The sequence below is a fragment of the Gadus chalcogrammus genome, unplaced genomic scaffold (assembly GCF_026213295.1).
Source record: "Gadus chalcogrammus isolate NIFS_2021 unplaced genomic scaffold, NIFS_Gcha_1.0 GACHA074, whole genome shotgun sequence".
Lineage (NCBI taxonomy): Eukaryota > Metazoa > Chordata > Actinopteri > Gadiformes > Gadidae > Gadus > Gadus chalcogrammus.
In genome coordinates, this window is record NW_026613509.1 from 238,733 (window position 1) to 261,055 (window position 22,323).

Consider the following 22,323-nt stretch of genomic DNA (forward strand, 5'->3'; position numbering starts at 1 on the left):
TTTCCTTTTTATTAACTCGGCCATTCATGACTAATTATACAAAACTTAACCACTATTTTTTTCAGATGGCCGAAACAAGTGGCTACACGACGGGGGGGGGGTGGGGATGTCGGAGGACTCCACCATCATCCTGTCCAGAACTGTAAGTTACACCCTATTGCCACATTTTATGTTACAAGTCTCAATGTAAACTTATTTCTAAATACATATGTACAATACAATGCATACAATGTTTTTTTTAAAGGAGGAGGATTTATTTTCTTTATCTGGGGAGGAGGAGGCCCCCGCTCCCCAGCTGGCTCCCCTGCTGGCTCCCCAGCTGCGTCCCCAGCTGGCTCCCCAGCTGCGTCCCCAGCTGCGTCCCCAGCTGCGTCCCCAGCTGGCTCCCCAGCTGCGTCCCCAGCTGGCTCCCCAGCTGCGTCCCCAGCTGGCTCCCCAGCTGCGTCCCCAGCTGGCTCCCCAGCTGCGTCCCCAGCTGGCTCCCCAGCTGCGTCCCCAGCTGGCTCCCCAGCTGGCTCCCCAGCTGCGTCCCCAGCTGCGTCCCCAGCTGGCTCCCCAGCTGGGGAGCCAGCTGGCTCCCCAGCTGGCTCCCCAGCTGCGTCCCCAGCTGCGTCCCCAGCTGCGTCCCCAGCTGGGGAGCCAGCTGGCTCCGCAGCCCCCTCCTCAGCCTGCTTCCCCTCAACTACCCCCGGCTGAGGAGGGGGACGAGGAGGGATATTTGGGAGATGATGAGGGGGATGATTGAATTTTTTTTTTATGTTTGTTTTTGTATATAGTTGTGTGGTTTCGTTTAAATAATAATAAAAAAAAATTTGTGGTTTCGTAGTTTCATTTTTCTCTGAATCTGTTTATCTCTGTATTTCTCTGAATTATTTTCTAACCAACCAACATCTTAATACATGACAATTACCCCTCCCCCCCCCCCAAGACTCCAGTTAAACCTAATCAAGTGTTCCCTTAAACATTTCAACCAGCATATGCTGTTGGAATTGGTCATTTTAAGAATAGCAAACACTCTGCAAAATAAATCTTGCTTGTGCGACTTTAAAAATGTAATCTCTCTCTCTCGAATTTGAAATACAAGTAGATTAAATAATTATTTCATATATCTCTCTACTTAAAAAGTAGTTACACTCAGATTTCCCTTCATGTGACGACCCAATATTGGTCAGCTGTCTCTTTTAACATGGTTTTGTCCCCAGATTACCACTCAAACACACACTTGGTGAAAATACACCATAAAATCTGCTTTTATTTGAAGAAAACACATTTATCACAATTGTACAATTTAAAACCATGTAAATCACCACAGAACCTCAATTTAAGTTACACAAGCTAGAAAAAGTTGCAAAACAGCTACACAACAAAAACAAAAATCAGCACTAAAAAACACATATGAAACATTTCACCAAAATGGGTCATTTCACGCTTTTGGAGTCCTCATCCCTATACTTTAAAGAGCCATCAGCACAAACAAAGACACAGATGAAACATTTCACCAAACAGGGACATGTCATATGTGTCTCTGAAGGCAGATGCCCTGTAAGCTTTAGGAGTCCTTCAAAGAGTTAATTTGACACTAAGAGGGAGCAACACCTCTTCATCTGGAGATATAGTCCTGGTTGCAAGAAAAAGAGTCACATGCCTATTTCTCCATTCAATACCAAACTGCAATGTTTGGGCTTTACGTTTGAGTTATTTTTGGAGTACTTGATCAACTTGCCCGGCGGCTGTTTGGTGTGGCAATCACATCTGCTGTCCTCACAGTCATGTCTGCACCACGCTCGGCCTTTGAACATGTCCTAGAATCACAATAGCTTCAAGGTAGTACAACACAATAATTTTATCTGCAGAATACAATTAGTCAGCATCATATTCAGACAGTTTATCCATACATGCCAAGAATTGATCCTTGGCCTGGACCAGTATATATTCTAGCACTGATAATTAAAAGTTAAACTGTGTTCTCCAGTCAGAGAGGATGTGTTTTGCTGTTTGTGGAGACCAATGTATATGATCATTCACGCTAGTTTTAAACATTTCCTCAGGTATGTTAGAAAGATGTGGATACTGCTCAATCCATGAGTTAATACAAGAGAGCACTCGTTTCTTATGGCTGGGAAGATGTTTTGAGAAAGAGATCAACGGCATAACTACGACAGCCTTTGGAAATCTTTCTTGTGCAACTTTAAAAATGTTTTCCAAATCTTTCTTTACCTGCTCTAATTTGTAGCCGTCTGCATGATTAATTCCAAATGAAAGAATTACTTTCAGGCCAGTATCTGTTTTCTCTGTTTTCTTCAACATGTGCAAGGCATGGCTAAATTTGGCACCTGGATAAGAATCTATCTGTACTCTCTCATCATTACATTTTGGTAGCTTTGACATATTTGAATCTCCAATGATCAATACTGGTCTCTGGATGCTTAGCTTCCAATTTCCAAATTTGTCATTGAAATGCTCATGTCTTGTAAACAAGGCTTTATCTCTATACAATTTCTCAAATTTCTCCTGAATCATCCCTTTAGCTCTGTCTGCCGCATCAATGCAGTTCAACCAACTCTTGACTCACCCACTTCACTGCCATAGTCCAAGCCTCCTCCCAGTTTTTGGTATCGCCACTGAATTTGAAATCTGCCAATACAACTTCAAAATGTCTAGCAATAACTTCAATGGTATCCTCAGTCCATTTGCTGCATTGAAGAAGGGCAGGGCTGGTTTCACTCGAAGAAATTATGCAAATGTAGCAGGATGGGCCTTTAATTAGTGCTGCAGTACCGGCCTATCACTGTTGGGTGCGCTGCCTATAAAGGTGGGTGGTTGTGCACTGGGAGCGCTCTTGCCTGGGAGCTCCTGGCTACCCCTCCCCCTGTTGTCACCGAAACCTGATCGCCTCACCTGATCACCTTTTAGTTGGATCGTGCAGCTCGCCGTTGTTTGGTATGTAGTGGTTGTGTGCATCTGTGTACCTTCTAAACTTTGCACAAGTCCTCAATATTGGCTTCCATCCCTCAGGCAGTTTATTGGCCGGGTCTTCCCTCTCCCGTATCGACCCCAGTTGTAGGGCGTGCGAGTGTTTCCTCCTCTACCTGTTGCAGCGAGGAGCGATCAGCTGTAGATCGAGTTGCACTTGTAATGGTGTTGCTCGCTACAGGTGATCCCCTTCCTCCCCTTTGATGTTCATTCAACTCCTGACGGTATGTGGATAAGATGACGCTAACCCAAGTTATTACAGTTGTTGTTCAGCCTCTAGAACAAATGTATTTTTCTATGGCAGGGTTGACGTGTGTGTGGGCGGTTTCTGCCAGCACGTCCCCCCCCCTCTTCACGCTGCTGTTGGCCGGCTGCCGTTTTGTCCACTGATTATATAGCCAACACATCGATCCTACTCTGCATCTCCTACTGTGCTGTACCTGCCCCGAGTATGGTGATTGCTGCCTCACCCTCAGTCTCATTATCTTGATCCGTTCATTTAACCGACTTCCAACTGATCTTATTGATGATATTATTTGTGTTTTGTGGTTTGCTTTGCATGTTTGTTTTGGCTTAATTGCTTTACTTATCCATGATATTATTTGTGTTTTGTGGGTTGCTTTGCATGGTTGTTTTGGTTTAATTCGTTTTCTTAGTTATTTTGGTTTGGTTTAATTGCTTTACTTATTCATTTGGATTTATCAGTTTGGATAAATCTCCTTTACTTTTGATTTAAACCCCATTTAGTTATTTGCTCTTCCCTTTTTGTGTATTTTGTGTGTGTGTGTGTGTGTGTTCGCTTTAGTGTGTTTGTGTGAACATATTTTATTGAGAAGTCATGCTTAAAGATTATATATATTAATTAAAAGGAATTGAATTTGTATGCTGAACCCAGTCTCAAGCTTTCATTAGTGAACGAACTTGTGTGCTTTAACTTAGGTTAATCTAACTCTCCAGGTGAAATTCCTGGGGTGGCGTTGTTGGCAACTTGTCACTAGTTCTTTAACTGAACTTTATCTTATTGTTTCCCCGACCCCCGAATGCCACATTTGGCGTTGTCGGCAGGATAATTACTTTTGGAAAGCAGAGACGTGTGGTCCAGTTTCTTTATATCATTTTTTTTTGTTTATTTTAATAGTCCCCAGGGTACATATTTGATGTAGATGTTTTGAATTGTGTTCAGAGGCAAAACGGCAGCTTGGCCTTTCGTGGTCCGCAGAGTCCCGGTGAGAATCCAGTTGTGGGGTTGTTGTGTCCTAGTCTGACTGTAGTGTCAGTTATGGATGTAGAGCTGCAGGAATTGAGGGAGCTGGTGGCGCAGTTAAAGGTGGACAATGAGAGGTTGCGGCAGGAGCAGGCTGTGGCCGTGCCCGGTCCTAGTTCCGAAATCCTCCACTTCTTCTGTGCCACCTGTGGCCCCTGTTACTACTAGGAACCCCATAGCAGAGAGGCTGGTTTTTGTGCCAAGGGATAGAAAGTGTCCTATGTTCAGGGGAAAATCAGGTATGGGGTTGACTGAGTGGCTTGAGGAGGCTCAAGCCTGCATGCGGGCGCGTCACTTATCCACATCTGAGCAAGCCTTTTTCTTGTTTGATCATCTTGAGGGTGAGGCTCGAGAGGAGATCAAATATCGGTCTGTTGTGGAGAAGGAAGACTCAGCTAAAACCATCACTGTGTTACAGGAACTGTATGGGTGCTCAAAGTCTTATGTAGCCTTACAGGAGGGGTTCTTCTCCCGACGGCAACAAGAGGGGGAGACACTGCACGAGTTCTCCCTCGCGTTGTTGAGCTTGATGGAGTCGGTGAAGAGAAGTGCACCTGGTGGTATGACGAATGCAGACGTTCTGCTGCGCGACCAATTTGTCGAGCATGTTTTGGACGGTGCCTTGCGTCGCGAGCTGAAGCAGTTGGTCAGGAGGCAGGCTACTGCTACTTTGCTTGATGTCCGGGGTGAGGCGATTCGGTGGGAACGGGAGGGGTTACCTGGGGGCGGGAGGGGTCGGAGTCATTCCGTTCCTTCAGCTTTTGGTCTCCAGTATGGGGTACAGAGTGGCTCCCGGGGAGCAACCACTCCACCTCAGGGACAGGAAATGGTGGAGATGTGTGATGGAAAATCTACATGTTGTATGGTTTTGGTCTATATGAATTTAAGTTTTGTTGCTATTCTGTGTAATTTTATATAGTGTCTGCCTTCTGGGCTCCTTTTGGGTCATTTAAAGTGTGAATGTTCGAGAGTCGTGTGAAGCATTTTATTGCCTGCCCTTTCCTATGTTTCTTGTCATGTAAATCACCCTCCATGCAATCCTTTTATGTGTGGGCCTGTTTTCTCGACCCCCTGTCTAGCGTCAACCAAGCCAGGGGTTTTAGATGACACGGCCGCTACCCCCTCCAATGGCATTCCCCACAGCTGCAGTTGTAAAGATAACCATCTAGTACAACAATCGCCGGTGGGGAGAAGCCATTTTTCCATTGACTGGAATCCTGCTTTATTTATTGTAGGTTACAAAAAATAAAGAAAATGGCGGCATTGTTGTTGTTATCGATTTTCTATCAGTTCTCACCACACAACGACGTCTCATCTTTGCTGCTTGAATGTCGGTATGTAATGGTATGGAGTTAATGAAACTTACTACGTGTAAAAAAGACTAGAAATTGAATGTTTATTTTTAAGCCTTGAAAGTTGCACTGGGTGCCTTTAATATATACACCTCCAGACACACATTAACACACATCAGCTCAGCCACAATATATTAATTAATATATACACCTCCACACACACACATTAACACACATCAGCTCAGCCACAATATATTAATTAATATATACACCTCCACACACACATTAACACACATCAGCTCAGCCACAATATATTAATTAATATATACACCTCCACACACACATTAACACACATCAGCTCAGCCACAATATATTAATTAATATATACACCTCCACACACACACATTAACACACATCAGCTCAGCCACAATATATTAATTAATATATACACCTCCACACACACACATTAACACACATCAGCTCAGCCACAATATATTAATTAATATATACACCTCCACACACACATTAACACACATCAGCTCAGCCACAATATATTAATTAATATATACACCTCCACACACACACATTAACACACATCAGCTCAGCCACAATATATTAATTAATATATACACCTCCACACACACATTAACACACATCAGCTCAGCCACAATATATTAATTAATATATACACCTCCACACACACATTAACACACATCAGCTCAGCCACAATATATTAATTAATATATACACCTCCACACACACACATTAACACACATCAGCTCAGCCACAATATATTAATTAATATATACACCTCCACACACACACATTAACACACATCAGCTCAGCCACAATATATTAATTAATATATACACCTCCACACACACATTAACACACATCAGCTCAGCCACAATATATTAATTAATATATACACCTCCACACACACACATTAACACACATCAGCTCAGCCACAATATATTAATTAATCTATACACCTCCACACACACATTAACACACATCAGCTCAGCCACAATATATTAATTAATCTATACACCTCCACACACACATTAACACACATCATCTCAGCCACATAGTTACCCTGGTCTCCCCCTCAATATAATTAGATCTCGGTCCCTCCCCCACACACTCTGTTCCTCCCCCTCCTGTAGATCCCACCAAGCAGCGGCCCCCACCACAGACCCGGACTGGTACAGGTACAGCGGAGAGACTCAACCAGGTGGCTGAACAGAACACCGTGATGATGGGTCAAAGCAAAGGGAAATGTCCCACAAAGCGATCCCAATCTGAAGCCCCCTCTAATAACACCAAGTCTCCTCCGCTGTCCGTCCAGTCCACGAGCACACCCTCACAGCGCACTGTGCAGCTTAGACTCCACCGCGTCCTTAATTCGACCATGTTAAGTCCCCTCAGCGTCACTCCCGAGCGCCGACGGCCGAGTGGAACCACCGACCCGAAGCCTCGACCGAACAAGACGATGTTCAATAGGACCAGACACGATCCTACGGGGCATAAAGTTAGGGATTGGACTATTTGATCCATCCAGCCCGTAGTGATCATCGGTGACTCAACCCTGAGTCGGGTCCCTCCCCACACACACACAGATGTCCACATGGAGAGTTATCCATATATATGAGGCGCCCCCCCCCCCCCCCCCCCAAAACCAAAACCCAGGGAGGAGGTCCGAGAATAATATCAGAAAAACATTTGTTGTTCTATTTATAATTTCTGATTAATATATTATTATTATTACGGCACTTTTGGAAGAATTATTCACTAAGAAAACGAGAAATCATCGGCTGAACACACAAGAACATTCAGTTGGATCCACTGAGTTGTTTATTGCAATTATGCTTCATTAACAAAAAAGACAGAAAAATAGTCCCTTACATGTACACAATAAACACGAGGACTAAAACAATAGAAGCAGCAGACCTTACAAATCATCAACAGGTGTGCACGTATCTTTAATAACTGAACATGTTCTGCGGCCTCTTGGTACCCAACAGAACACGAAAAATCAAGATTCAATCAAGATGTTCTGCAGCCGTTTGGTTCTCATCAGAACACAAAAAGTCATGATTCAGTTTAAATTAATTTACAACATGCAACATTATCCCATAGACCTCTTGGTTATTATGAATAAAATATGAAATCTGCTTTAAATCAGGATTAAAATCAGGATCATGATAAAAATGATATCAGAGCCCTTAAGACCAAAACAGGTGACGTCTGAAATTATACAAACATTTACCATCAAAAGGTATTTTCTATACATTTCAGAGAGAGAGACTATAACTGCCACAGAGACACTGAGTCATCAGTCCTCTCAGTATGTGTGTGTGTGTGTGTGTGTGTGTGTGTGTGTGTGTGTGTGTGTGTGTGTGTGTGTGTGTGTGTGTGTGTGTGTGTGTGTGTGTGTGTGTGTGTGTGTGTGTGTGACCGTCCCTCCTCCCATTTCTTTTTTACGACTGAGTCTGAGTCTTACCCCCCCCTGAGGACAACCCCCCCTGAGGACCCCCCCCCCCCCCATACCGCTGAGGGATCACAGAGACGCTGACCCCCCCCCCCATACCCTGAACCCCGGGAGGAGGTCCTCCTGGGTGAAGGAGGACCAGAAGGTGTGGAGGTGTGTCAGTGTGTCTGAGGACCCTCCTCCACCTGGGGACACTCTGTAGAAGGACAGAGAGCCAGCAGGCCGGTCCAGATACACTCCTACTCTGGTGGAGCCAGCGGGGCGGAGAGGGATGGCTGTCTCCCTACCGTCGTAGCGGGCAGAGTAACGACAATCATCACAATAGAGAATCCAGGACTTGTTGTTCCATCCAAGCCTGCTGTCATGATCCCCTCCTTTCCTTGTTATTCCTCTGTATGTCACTCCTATATTAACCCCTCCTTCCCACTCTACCTCCCAGTAACAGTGGCCAGTCAGAGCCTCTCTACCCAAGACCTGGTCCCAGGAGTCAAATCTCTCTGGGTGATCCGGATATGACTGGTCCTCTCTAACCCCCGTCACCTTCCTGTTGTCCTCAGATAGAGAGAGTCGTCTGTTGGCCGTGTTGGGGTCCAGTGTGAGGTCACAGGCATCTGAGGGAGAACCAGACATGAGCTGCTGAACCATTCTTCATCGTCATCATCATAATTTTTACTGTTCTCCTGCGTTCTATGTTCATATACATAGATATGTACACATGCATACATATACATATGTACACATACATAGATACACACACCTCAACAATAACGTTATGAAAACATCAACAACAGTATTCTGAATATATCAACAACAATGTTATGAATACATCAACAACATCATTATGAATATATCAATAACAATGCTATGAATATATCAACAACAACGCTATGAATACAGCAACAATAATATTATGAATATATCAACAACAATGTTATGAATAAATCAACAACAAACATCTTTCAATGGATCCAGAACTTACCAAAGACAAGCAGCTCAGCGCTGTGATTGGCCGTGCCAGCTCTGTTGCTCGCCATGCAGCAGACCGTGTTCACGCCGTACCTCACACCTCTGACAAAGAGGAACACCCTCTCCACCCAGGCCTCTGATTGGTCGCCTGTATCGTTCATCACCAGGGGCCTGCCGTTGTGGAGCCACTCTACTGTGGGCTCCGGCGTGCCGCCGGCGTGGCAGGTATAGCGGGCCGTTTGGCCCACGGGCAACACGTGGGTAGAGGAGTGGAACTCTGTGATGCTGGGGGCCTCCTCCTCCTCCTCCGTGGGCATCACTGAACCTGAAGAAACCAGGAGGAGAGGAGTGAACGTCTACAACACGGATCTAGAGATGCAGCGTCAGGCACTCCCTTCACTCTCTCCTAACACCCGTCCACTACAGGGCGACCCAGGGGATTCACACCCAGTATTCTGGCCTGCCTTTTCATACATGATTGGGTATCACAGCAGTGTCTACAAAGATTACCCAGGGAGGGAGAGTCACTTCAGCGCAGAGATTAACAAGTCTGGGGCGAAGCTTGCAGAGAAGAATGCAAAACTGTTCAGCAGCTCAAATAGAAACTAGTGCAAGTGAACCCAGAAAGGGTTGACCATTGTGACCTGACCTTAGGAGACCACAATAGAAACCTGACCTTAGTAGACCACAATAGAAACATGACCTTGGTAGACAACAATATAAACCTGACCTTGGTAGACCACACTATATACCCAGACCTTAGTAGACCACAATATAAACATGACCTCAGTAGACCACAATAGAAACCTTACCTTAGTAGACCTAAACATATCAAACAACCTTTCCTTTCAACTCTTAAAGAGTATATTTACTAAATCTACGGCACGGAGAACAGAAAGGAGGAACCGTTCTCCACTCATGAACACAAACAAAGTCTACGGACCCTCTTTGTTCCGCTCAGCCTCCAGATGATCCAGGTCTAGGACCTTCTCACAGATCCAGTGGTGCAGTCTGTTACACGGTTCTTCAGACCAGCCGTCCTCCCCTGCTACGACACAGTCTCTTGCTCCGCCGTCATCTCGTGGTTTACCGTGTCTCCAACTGAGAACCACACTGTAAAAAATAAAAAGTTGAGAAAACTCAAAATTGCAAGGCAACTTACTGCAATACATTTTTGAGTTTTGAGCCCAGCAAACAAACATTTTCTTCTTTAGACAAACTTGAAATTTAGAGTTATACCAACTAATATTTTTACATTTTACAAAACTCAAGAAAGTAAGTCAGGGTTGTTAACTTAATATTTCAAATTAAGGTCAATATTATTTAAAAAAAAACATTTCAAAGAATGCAAAACAAGTTTTAAGTTGACTTTATTAAAATTAATAATTGGAAACTTCCATTTTACATTTCTGAATGCCAGACAGCAATAGAACAAGCAACATGTAGCTAGTTCAGCAGCAGAGAATCGCTGTCTAAATGCAGCAACCCAAAGTGCAGAGCAAGTTTGACATTATGGTCAAACATGTTCTGCACGAGACGGGAGCCCAGGTTAAACGGTGACGCAACTCTCGTGCCTCATACACCGCACGATCCCGAGAGCTGCCTTTATTTAACACACACCCACAACACACACGCACTGCACACCCAACCAACGGTCATGCAAGTCACGGTAACGACGGCGGCAACACTACACCAGAGCATGTGAGCGGAGCGGAGCGTGGAGCGGGTGGTGGAGCGGAGCGGAAGAAATACATTGGAGCGGGTTGGAGCGCAGAGCGGTTTTAAATTCAAAGGCCGGAGCGGGGATTTCACTCCGCTCCAGTCCGCTCCGATTTTAACTGCTTCTAGCGGATTACATGTAGGTGGTTCACGTAGAATAGAATGGGTTTCAATGGGAGCATCCAAGCAACCTGATTGGATAAAACGCGTCACGTGAGACCCTTCCACCCCCCCCCCCCCCGCAACACCGGCTCGTGTGCCCGCGAGAGTAGCAAGATGGAGTTTGGGAAGTAAATTTGAGCGGAGCGTGGAGCGATTTCGCCGGAGCGGCAGGAAATGTAAGATGAGCGCGGAGCGGTTTTGAGCGGAGCGCCCTGGCACAACGTTGAGCGGCAGAGCGAATGAGCGGACATCCTCCTGAGCAGGGAGCGGGAATTGCGCGGCGCTCCGCTCCGCTCACATGCTCTGCACTACACACAATAAACAACACACAAACAATTAAGACCCCAAACCCCACTAAACCTAACAGAAACAAATTGACAAAAGGCAATAAACCCCTTTTTTCCAACCGGCATCACGAATACCCAGACACCCCGGGGGGTAGGAGGAGTCGCCACAATATTTACCATCTGAAAATCCCGTTAGGAAACCCCGTATTTTCCAAAGTGTTGAAATGCGCATGTGCACCGTAGTTGGCCCAGCCTCAGACAGAGTCTGACTTAAACCCGTGTGTCTTGCTAACAAAGATACTACAGTGAGCCCAACTCTGACCGAAAACTCAACATTGTTGGTTGGACTAAATTGCATTGCACAGTTGACATGAATACTTAATGTTTTATATTCATTTTACTCAGAAATCATGATGAGACCAACAATTTTAAGTTTTCGTTTTTACAGTGCACGAGGAGGAGACAGTGGACGTCAGTCTGTCACTCTCAGAGAAGAAATACTGCTGAATAGTCTTCAGCCTTACCTTGAGGTCATGGGGGTACCATCCACCCACTTGAAGGTCCCATTTGTCTCTCGATCACTCAGTCCAATCCAGGAAGGACCCATCAATCTGCTGACAAACCCCTGTTTCCAAAGGTAATAGCATCTGTTGTTATGACAACACAGATGAACACACACACACACACTCACACACACACACACACACACACACACACACACACACACACACACACACACACACACACACACACACACACGCACACGCACGCACACACACACACACTTTCCCTCTCTCTTTCTCACACTCACACAATGTCTCTCTCTCTCACTCACACAATGTGTCTCTCTCACTCACACACACCCACACACAGAAACACACACACACACATACACCTGTTCTTCTCTGCTGTTGATGACCACCAGGTCTGCCTTTCTCTGCAGACAATCTTCTCTACTGGCCCTCCAGCCCTTCTTAGTAGTAGAAATAAGGTAGAGACTCTTGTCGTAAAGCATCCAGCCCTGAAGTGTCAATTCATCTGTTGAATGTAAAAGAAAATCCTGAACAAACAGAGAACTGCTTATCGTACGGTCTTCGTAACGGACACACAACCCTGAGACCTGACCTTTGCAGACCACATAGAAGCATGACCTTAATAGACGACAATAGAAACCTGGGGCCGTATTCACAAAGGATCTTAGGGCTAAAAGTAGGTCCTAACTGGCGAATTTAGGAGTAACTCCTAAAAATAATGGGCGTGTCACTCTTAAATTTAGGACTCCTAACTTTTTTCACTAAGGGCAATTCACAAAGTATTTTAGGCCTAAAAGTAGCATCTAAGTCTAGGAGAGCTTAAAAGTCCTCAAGAGGACTCCTAACTCAGTAAGACCTATTCACAAAGAATCGGAAAATGCCTGCGAGACGAAATGTTAGATTAATGTTGAGTTAATGCGCGATGCAATAACATCCCCGAATAATCCGATAAATTCCGAAATAAAATGTTTGGCCACACTACGTTATTTAGCAACAGGGGAAATGCAACTTTGCAATGCCGACGATTTAAAATTATCGCAACCATCAGTCAGCCGTGCCATAAACTTTCCTTTGGACATTCAACAATTACACAGGATCAAAGCCAACTTCATGGCAATTGCAGGTATGCCCGGTGTGGTCGGTGCTATTGACGGGACGCACATAAAATAATTGCGCCATCAAAAGACGAGGACGTGCTCGTCAATAGGAAGAAAGTGCATTCCATCAACACGCAGGTTGTTTTTGATGCAAATTTTAACATAGCCTACTGGATGTTGTTGCAAAGTGGCCTGGATCTCAGCTACCCATGATTCGCGCATTTTAATGGTGAGCGGTCTGAGGCAGCTTTTTGAGATGTACCAGTTGGGTGTCACTTGCTGGGTGACAGTGACTAGTATCCATGCAAGACGTGGCTCTAGACACCCTACCTCAATCCACAACCGGGAGCACAGTTAAAGTATAACATGTAAGTGATTACGCAGATTACGCTTAGTCCTATGCGTAAAACACATCGTATTGTCTCTTTGACGCCTTTTATTTGTTGAATCCATATTTATTATTGTTTACTGATTTCTTCCATATATGCTAGAGCACATAAACATACACGAAATGTTATGGAGAGAGGAATTGGGCAGATGAAACGTTGGTTTCATGTCCTCCACGGCGAAATACGCCTCACCCCAGAGAGGGCAAGCACATTAATCACTGTATGTGCCATTCTACACAACCTCTGTAAGCAGAGGAACAATCCACAGCCAGACGATGGCATCAGAGAGAGGAATTGGGCAGATGAAACGTTGGTTTCATGTCCTCCACGGCGAAATACGCCTCACCCCAGAGAGGGCAAGCACATTAATCACTGTACGTGCCATTCTACACAACCTCTGTAAGCAGAGGAACATTCCACAGCCAGACGATGATGATGATGATGATGATGATGATGATGATGATGATGATGATGATGATGATGATGATGATGATGATGATGAGTGGATAGGCATTTAGGGATCACTTTGAAAACACATTTTAGGTAAACACCTTGGCACAAATCAGTCAACACTTGGGTAGTTCATAACATTTATTTTCTTTTAAATTTTACGTATTTTTATTGTTTGCTTTCTCTCTCTTGAACGTGCAGGCTACAACGTCATTATCATGGTCTGCACAAAATTGTCATCATGGGTGTATTCTGCTAACTGCTGTGATGGAAAATCTACATGTTGTTACGTTTTTGGTCTATCTATGAACTTACTATTTTATGTGATGCATATATTGCCTGCCTTCTCCTCTCCTTATGGGTCATCTAAAGTGTGAACCTTCTAGGATCGTGTGATGCGTTTTATTGCCTGCCTCTTCCTATCTTTTCGTGTGTTGTAAATCAGCTTTCAAGCAATGCTTTGATGTATGGGCCTGTTCCTCGACCCCCTGGCTAGCGTCAACGAGGCCAGAAGGTTACATGGCACGACCGCCGACCCCTCAAATGGCATTGGGGGCTTCAATAGAAAAGATTACCATCTGGTAAACAAAGGCTTTTGGTTGATTGGGGGACACACCTCCTCCAGAAGCCAACCGAAGTGAATAAGATCTCATCGATTCAAACACTCGGTGGACTTCTCCCCAGCGTACCTTGAGTATGAAGTAACACGCAAAGAGAAGCTCCCATCTGAGGCCTCAGATTATTGTATTGTATGCCTGTTATGTTGTTTGTTGATGCATGTTGTGATGTATCTTTGTTCGTACTTTTATTACAAATATATATAACCAGCAATTGCCTGCAAGTATTGTGTGCTTTTTGCATCTAAATATCTCATCTGCTTAGACGCAATATCTGATAGAGAAATTGCCATGACACTGCACTATAACTACTTAATAGGAATTAATTTCTAGACTAGGCTATTTCCTTGTTGTTCGGTGATTCAGTGGGCTCGTCTGAACAACCAATCACCGAACTGAACGCTTCTAAACTCGTGCACGAGAATTGACGTAATCCATAGCAACGGCGCGTCACTCTTAGTTCACTCTTTGTGTTTTATCCTTAGTAAGAGTAGGTCTCAACGGCTTTGTGAATAACTTTTAAGAAAAAATTCCTACGTAAAATGTTTTAGCGCGAGTTAGGAGCACTCCTAGCGGTAAGATAAAATGCTTTGTGAATACGGCCCCTGACCTTAGTAGACCATAATATGAATTGGTCTGTCTTTGTGGAAGTGCCTTAAAATTGTAAACCCAGCTTAAAGGAGCGCATAGCAAAGATGAGCTCCTTTGAACTCTACTGCTCCCCCTGCTGGAGAAGGAGACTAACAACACCTGCAGTACCACCGTGCTGCCAGAATAGGGACATCCTTTATTTATTTTATTTGGTGGTAGTTTAACACCGTCTATGCTCTGTTAGCCTTACAATATATAATGTGAAGTTCTAATTAGTGTTGAACCGATTCCGATACCAGTATCGGAAGGAGATCCGATCCAGCACTAAAATGGTGGTATCGGAATCGGTGAGTACCAACAAATAGTGCACCGATACCATTTTGATGCTTGTATGTCACTTAAACGCAGCCTTCTCTCTCCCCACACTCACTATCACTATTGGCCTGCTCCAGACCAATGAGAGCGGGCCAATAGCCACTCTTAACCGTCTTTTTCATGCGGCGGGAAAACAAACCAGGAGAAGAAAATGTCTGCAGTGTGGAATTATTTCATTATAGAAACGCCGGCGAGTACATTGGCTAAATGCAAGATTTGCGACCTGAAAGTTTCGAGAGGTGGAGTTAAACGGGGCAATTTCAATACCTCAAACCTGATAAAACATTTGAAGTCGAAACATGTGAACGAACACAAAGAGTTCGAGACTGAGGCAACTGCAGCTAGCAAGAGAAAGCGGGATGGACCGCAGCAACGATCCCTGGTCAGTTCACTTCGTGCGAAAGAGCAGTGGGATGAGAAGAGTGAAGCAGCAAGACAGATGTCCGAGAATACAACCGAGATGACTGTTCTCTGTAACCTGCCCCTCTCCTTCGTTGAAAGCGTGGGCTTCCGGCTTTTTATGGCTCACGCAGTACCTAAGTATAAGGTCCCAAGTCGCAAATACATCACGGGGACGACTATCCCTGCACTAAAACATAAAGTAACGGAGCATGTTTTAGGAAAGCTAGGGGAGGCAGGGACCATAAGCTTTTCAACTGACATCTGGAGCAGCCAAGTCTCCCCACTTTCCCTGCTTAGCTTGACAGCCCACTGGGTAAACTTGGAAACATTCACTCCAGAAAGCGTCATACTTCATGCGAATGAATTCAAGGGATCACACACGGGCGAAGCTATTGCAGGAGCAATAGAGCGCATGCTGCTCAACTGGAGCATCCCGAAGTCAAAGGTCACGTAACTTTTCTAGTCTAGACTTTGAAAGAAATGCCGCAGTAATTTGCGGCAGTAATTTGAGCCGTTGAAGTAAAGGTGTGTGTGTGTGTGTGTGTGTGTGTGTGTGTGTGTGTGTGTGTGTGTGTGTGTGTGTCGTGCTCTCTATTGCGACTTGTCTATTTAAGCAATATAGCACTCGTGGGAGTGGGGTAGATAAGGGATTATCCCTTACCTACCCCACTCCCACGAGTGCTATATTGCTTTTATAAAACAATTCTACCATCAACAAATTAACATTTCAACACAAAGTTATTGATTAAAAATGGTTTATTTCGCCATTGTTTCTCCGCAACAAAAAATAGTTCCATTGTCAACGTCTTGGTTTGGAATTTTAAATTTTTTGAATTAACGGTTATCATCAATGCGAATGTTTCATCGCGGAGTGATTTATTTTTAGCTGTGAAAAGTCCCGTAACTGTAGGTATGTTGACGAATAACCTGTAGCATGGAACATCTCTCGTCCAATCAGAAACAGCTAAATTACGCGCTAGAACCCAATTGTTTTATAATTGTAGTCATTCATGAAAATACGGAACAAATCGCGTCCCTTATCGGTTCAATACATTTCAAGGGAACCGTGTGAGAGAGAGAGAGAGAGAGAGACAGACAGAGAGAGAGAGAGAGAGAGAGAGAGACAGACAGACAGACAGACAGACAGACAGACAGAGACAGAGACTCATGCGCTACTTGCATTTGTGCGTTGCTATGACGATGGAGTTGAGTGATGTTGCTGCTGGTGCACAGAGAGAGGGAGGCTGATACAAAGACAGGATGCTTTGGTTAATTTTTATTATTATAATTACATTATTATTAATAATATTATTCTTATTATTATTCTTATTATTAAAGGTCCATGCCATTCTTCGGGACAATGCAAGCAATATGAAGAAGCCAATGAGGGACCTGGGAGTCTCCAGCCTGGGATGTTTCTCGCACATGATTCAACTCGTGGTGCACGATGGACTGCTGTCCCAGCGAAGTGTGAGCGATGCGCTGGCCAGTGGGAGAAAAATAATGGGCACTTCAAACATTCCCCATTGGCCACATCAAGACTTGAAACTGTCCAGACGGGACTGGGAATGCCAGTCAAACGTCTGATCCAAGATGTTCCCACCCGCTGGAACAGCACCTTTTATATGACTGCGAGCCTGCTGGACTAAAAGAGTGCCATCTCACTCTATGCTGCAGACCCCCAGCTCCCAGCAACACTGACAGCAAGTGACTGGACCTTGCTGGAGAAAATCAACACTCTTCTGGCTCCATTTGAAGAGATCACAAAACAGATCAGCTTCGCCACCTCCACCACCTCAGAGGTCATCCCCTCAGTCATCGTCCTGAAGCGTCTGTTGGCCAAACAGACCACAGAGGACAGCGGGATAAAAACAATGAAGGCGACACTTCTAGCAGCTATGGGCACAAGATTCCAGACCGTTGAGGCGGAGCCCTTGTACTCTGTTTCAACCATATTGGACCCACGTTACAAAGACAGGTATGTTACTTTAATTGTGAGCTGTATAGTTTAAAGTTTAAACATCTTGTGTTAGTGTGTAATTAAATGCAGTGCTAAATAACAGCATTTATTCTACTTCATTTAAGAATGCTCGATTCTGATTGGCTGGGAGGGGTGCATTAATCCGGCATATTGCCCGCTGATTTGTCGGTTCTACTTGCTGCTGACTGAGCACAGTAGATCAATACGCCGCTTGCATCGTTTTCTATCACATACATTTCCAACATGAGGTCCATAGTAAAAATAAACCAAGGAGTGCATGTTTGATCGATCGTCATTAAAACTGACTTGATACGAATGTAGCAACTACGTTATTAAACTAGTGATCAGATCCAGCCTAGTGTGGTTGCTATAGAAACGAGTTACCTACAGCTGAGCTAACGTTATTCACCGTAGTTCTAAAGGGAACTACTTTTCGAGGGAGATGAACTTAAACAGAGTATACATTTAATAAGCATGCAATACGAATAAGAAAAAGGCTAATTATTAAAGTATTTGAATTGTTTTATTATGTTGGCCGGCGCGAAGTAGAATAAACGGAATAATCACCTCAAGGCAGGGCAATAAACAGTTTGATATGTGCGGCTCGCGGAATGTTACCGTCCACGAGCCGGGCATATCAAACTGTTTATTGCCCGGCCTCTCGGTGATTATTCCTTACATATGAGCTAACAGCTATATTATGCCATTCTGTTTACTTCGTTACTGCAGATACTTCACAAGTGCAGAGAGCAGCAAGCTTGCAAGAAGTGCACTGACCCAAGAGGTGGAGAAAAATGAGGAGTCATCACTGCAGACAACCACCACCGAGGCAGCAGACCCAGCCAGTAAGACCCCACGGATGACAGCAGAGCCCAACACAAGCAGCTGCTTTAAGGGGCTGTATGAGGAATTCCTGCAAGAGCATGCTGCTGAACAAGGTGGGGCCAGCAGCACAGTTACACAGGTGCAGATAGAGACATATCTGGCTGAGAAAACAATCCACCGCACAGAGAGCCCATTCAAGTACTGGGGAAAGAATAAAGAACGGTTCCCCTCCCTGGCTACTACAGCTGCAAAGTTTCTCTCCGCTCCCTCCACCAGCGTAGATAGTGAGAGGCTTTTCAGCACAGCTTCTAACATACTTGATGAGAAGAGGAATAGGCTGTCAGGAGATCATGTAGAAACACTAATCTTCCTCAAGAAAAATCTGCCAATGTACCTGAGCTTGAACCCCAAAGACTTGAATCCTCAAAAGTAAACAAGAGTAAACACTACTAGGTGTTGTGTGACAGATCTGTCACTGATTAATGCTATTTGTTCTTACCTCAGATACGTTAAATTAATGCAGCTATCTCTCAAATGTACCTCATATGTATATTATTTCTTATTTTAATACAATTTAACGTTCTACTTCTTACTGTTGCACTAGTTTTATACACTAGTATTATGTTATAATTTTATGAAAGTTGCACTATTTTGGCATTTGAGAGCCAAAACTCAGGGTTTTTAAGAGTTTGTAATGTATTTTTAATGTAATGTAATTTTAATGTATTTTACTTTCTTACTGTTGCACTGTTGCACTGTTCACTTCTATTATACATGTTCTTATTTCATGAATGTTGCACTATGTTGGCCTTTGAGAGACAAAAGTTTATTCAGCTATTGTTGTCACCCATACCAGGTAGGCAATAAAAAGTTCTACTGGATTCACTTTGTATTAGTCTTCCTGCTTCACAAAGGTAGGCAGCAGCTTGACAAAGCCATGATGGCAATGATTTTACATCCAAGTAGTATGCAGCTCTTCATATACAAACACACACACATCAATTTCAAACAGAGTGGTATCGGTATGGTATCGGTATCAGCCGATACTGCACAGCCAGGTATCGGTATCGGTATCGGAGGCAAAAAATGGCATCGGTGCAACACTAATGAAGGGTTCTAATGAAGAGGGGATGTTCAAACATAAATCACAAAAGCAGAGGGTGTTTTTGAAATAAATGTTAATCACGCAATTGATTCAATAACTTGGATAAAACCCTCACCGAGTTCATTCAGTAAGTGCTTTCTCCCCTCCCTCCAAGATGATGGTGAGTCTAGGACAGGACAGAGGAATACAGAAGACATGAGCTCTAAAACAGAACGACATCATCTCTAAACATCACAGGACCCACAGCCAACCAAACACAAAGTCCATCTCCCCTGAAAGAAAACATGTTATTATTATTCATATTAATAATAATTAAAACAGCAATAACTATAATTATCAATATCATTATCATTGCTTTTGTTACAATCATTCATATTATTAACACAAATTCTAACAAAAACAATAATGATCATCGTCATTGCTATTATTACACCAAGAGTTTCCACACGCGCATTGCGCATGTTTAATTACAACTAGAGGTTGTGCGCCATCAACCTCAAACAAGAGATTCCGGACGCGTGTTGCGCACGTTCAAATTTCTAGTTGTAAGTACCCCATAGCTATAAAGTGAGACCCCGGACGATAATCAAAAAAAATGATTATCGTCTTCTTTTTTTTTGACGATAAAATGATTATCGTCCAAAAAAAACGTATAACATTTTGGTTCACCAATTACGAAGTGATGCAAGCATAATATTTTTCTCTTTACGTTATGAAGCAAGCATAATCATTTTAAGGACACATGTCCTCCACATTTTCGCCACATTTGTATGTCAGGAGATTCAACCCTGAGGTTGATTTACACTTGATGTATTACATGAATATGCGGACATCGTTGTCACTAAGACATCAGTAGAATCAACGGGGGGTTAAGGGGTTTGAGCTTTAAAGGGGCGCTATATGACGTAGGGTCTAAATTTGTAAGAGGCGGAATAAGTGCGGCCGCTGTCACTGTAGTTTGTTTTGTTTGACCGCAGACATCCCGGAGGCAGAACGGGCAGAACTCATCACGATCATCTTTAATGTTCCTGGAACAACGCATCATATATTCCGCTGCATTCAGACCATCCGAAACATCGATCAATGAAAGATTGGAGATTGAGTTAGAGACAAATTGAAGAAAAGACGAAGGAGAAAGGCGTCGAATGACGTGTTACCGGAGAAGGACAAGGTATTGTATTGCTTAATTTCCCATATAACAAACACTGGGACAAATGCAGTTGATTTCTTGTTTAAACAGGGTGAGAAAACAGGGACTGGAAGGACGGGACCATGTAATGTTCAGCTAACTGTTGGGTTACAGTTGTTTGAACAGTGTAGTATATTATGCATGCAAATCAATCATTCAATAGATTTTACTGTTATTCAGGGCTCAAAGTGCATTGACGTTTAAAAAATGCATGGCAACTACTATTGGTTAGTTCAAAATAATAACGACAAACAGCTGAAAATTGTATTCATATAACAGCTAAGGCAGCAACCTACCTAACTATAGTGAACTAAAGCACAGGCTTGTGTGGGGGAGGGGGAGGATGGGGGGGGGGGGGGTTGAGGGCAAGATTTTAGATTGTGCATGGGCTACCTGACGTGAGAGTTTAAGGGCGTATTCACACCAGGAAAGTCCTCAGTTTGATGTCTTTGGTCCAGACCAAAACACTTTTTGTGAAAAGGAGTCGTGTGTGCATAGATCGTTCAATCATTGGACAAGACGGTCGGGATTCGGGTAATGCCGGGTAATGCATAAAATAAAGTAAACAAAGAAAACAAAGTCAACAAACTATGGAGATTATGGAGATTCAGCGTGCTGCCCTCATTGTGCTTATACTGATAGGTTTCAAACAGTTACGAACATTTGTAGTGCTTTTGGAACATCAGGGGCGTTTGGCACAACGTCGGTTTTATGATGTTATGCTATCCGTGGACCGCTCGAACGCCTTCTCCCCAATCCTTGTACTGAATGTATTAAATGCATTGGAATTTGTATTCTAAGTGTTCTGCAGCATACTTTATATGTTGGCGTCTGCCCAAATATCCAAAAGACATTTCGTCTCCTCTTCACTACATGTTGAGCCAGGGCTCATTGTTAACTGGGCTCATGACGTGATGCCAGTCTGATGATGTGATGCCGGTCTGATAACGTGCCATTGATCTTTGAATTTACCACGCTAATCAAACAATATAAATAACAAGCAGCAATGGGAGCCTGTTGCGTTCAAAAAGGCAGATTATTTTTAGAACTAGGTCGGACAGAGCGCGGTCGCTTTCACATCTCAAGCGAACCGCACCGGGGTTCGTTTGGAGGCGAACCGATCCGGCTGGGTCTCCGACCGGCTGTTTGGTCCGCCCCAGAGCTCGCTGATTTGTATTCAAACCAGCCCAAAAGGTCTGCACCAGCGATTTTTTTGGTTTGGTTTGAACCAAACAAGGCAGGTTTGAATACGCCCTTAGATGATTTTAATCAACAGAAAAATTCATCATTGAGATTAAACTTCTCTTCAAGTGATCTGTCCAGGACAGGCAGTAGTAGCCTACAGTCACACATAGCTTACACACAAAACATTAAACAAATTAAACTAAAACAGTCAGCAGGGGGAAGGGGGGATGTTATTATTGCAAGACATCTTGGGAGGCTCAATGAGGAGAATAATGTTAAGTTTGACATAATTCACCATACTGTGTTATTGACATGGTTTCGCTCTGTGTTATAGGGACGCTGTCTCTTTAAGATCCTGCAACTTGTGTGTTGATATTCCGGTCGGCACGATGTTTGAATTGAATGGTCATTATATGGCAAAATCTACGTC

At 43.9% G+C, this 22,323-nt stretch overlaps 1 protein-coding gene and 1 long non-coding RNA gene across 2 annotated transcripts in view; both read left to right on the forward strand.

Annotated features, from left to right (window-relative positions):
* The window catches only part of LOC130378378 (zinc finger protein 345-like), a 151,098-nt gene that overhangs the window by 95,044 nt on the left and 33,731 nt on the right, over window positions 1–22,323 (forward strand). The gene's annotated exons all lie outside the window — the stretch shown is intronic.
* On the forward strand, window positions 2,851–4,924 carry LOC130378387 (uncharacterized). Its single transcript, XR_008894678.1, has 3 exons — window positions 2,851–2,940; window positions 3,016–3,197; window positions 3,278–4,924. It is a non-coding gene; the product is annotated as an uncharacterized LOC130378387 (long non-coding RNA).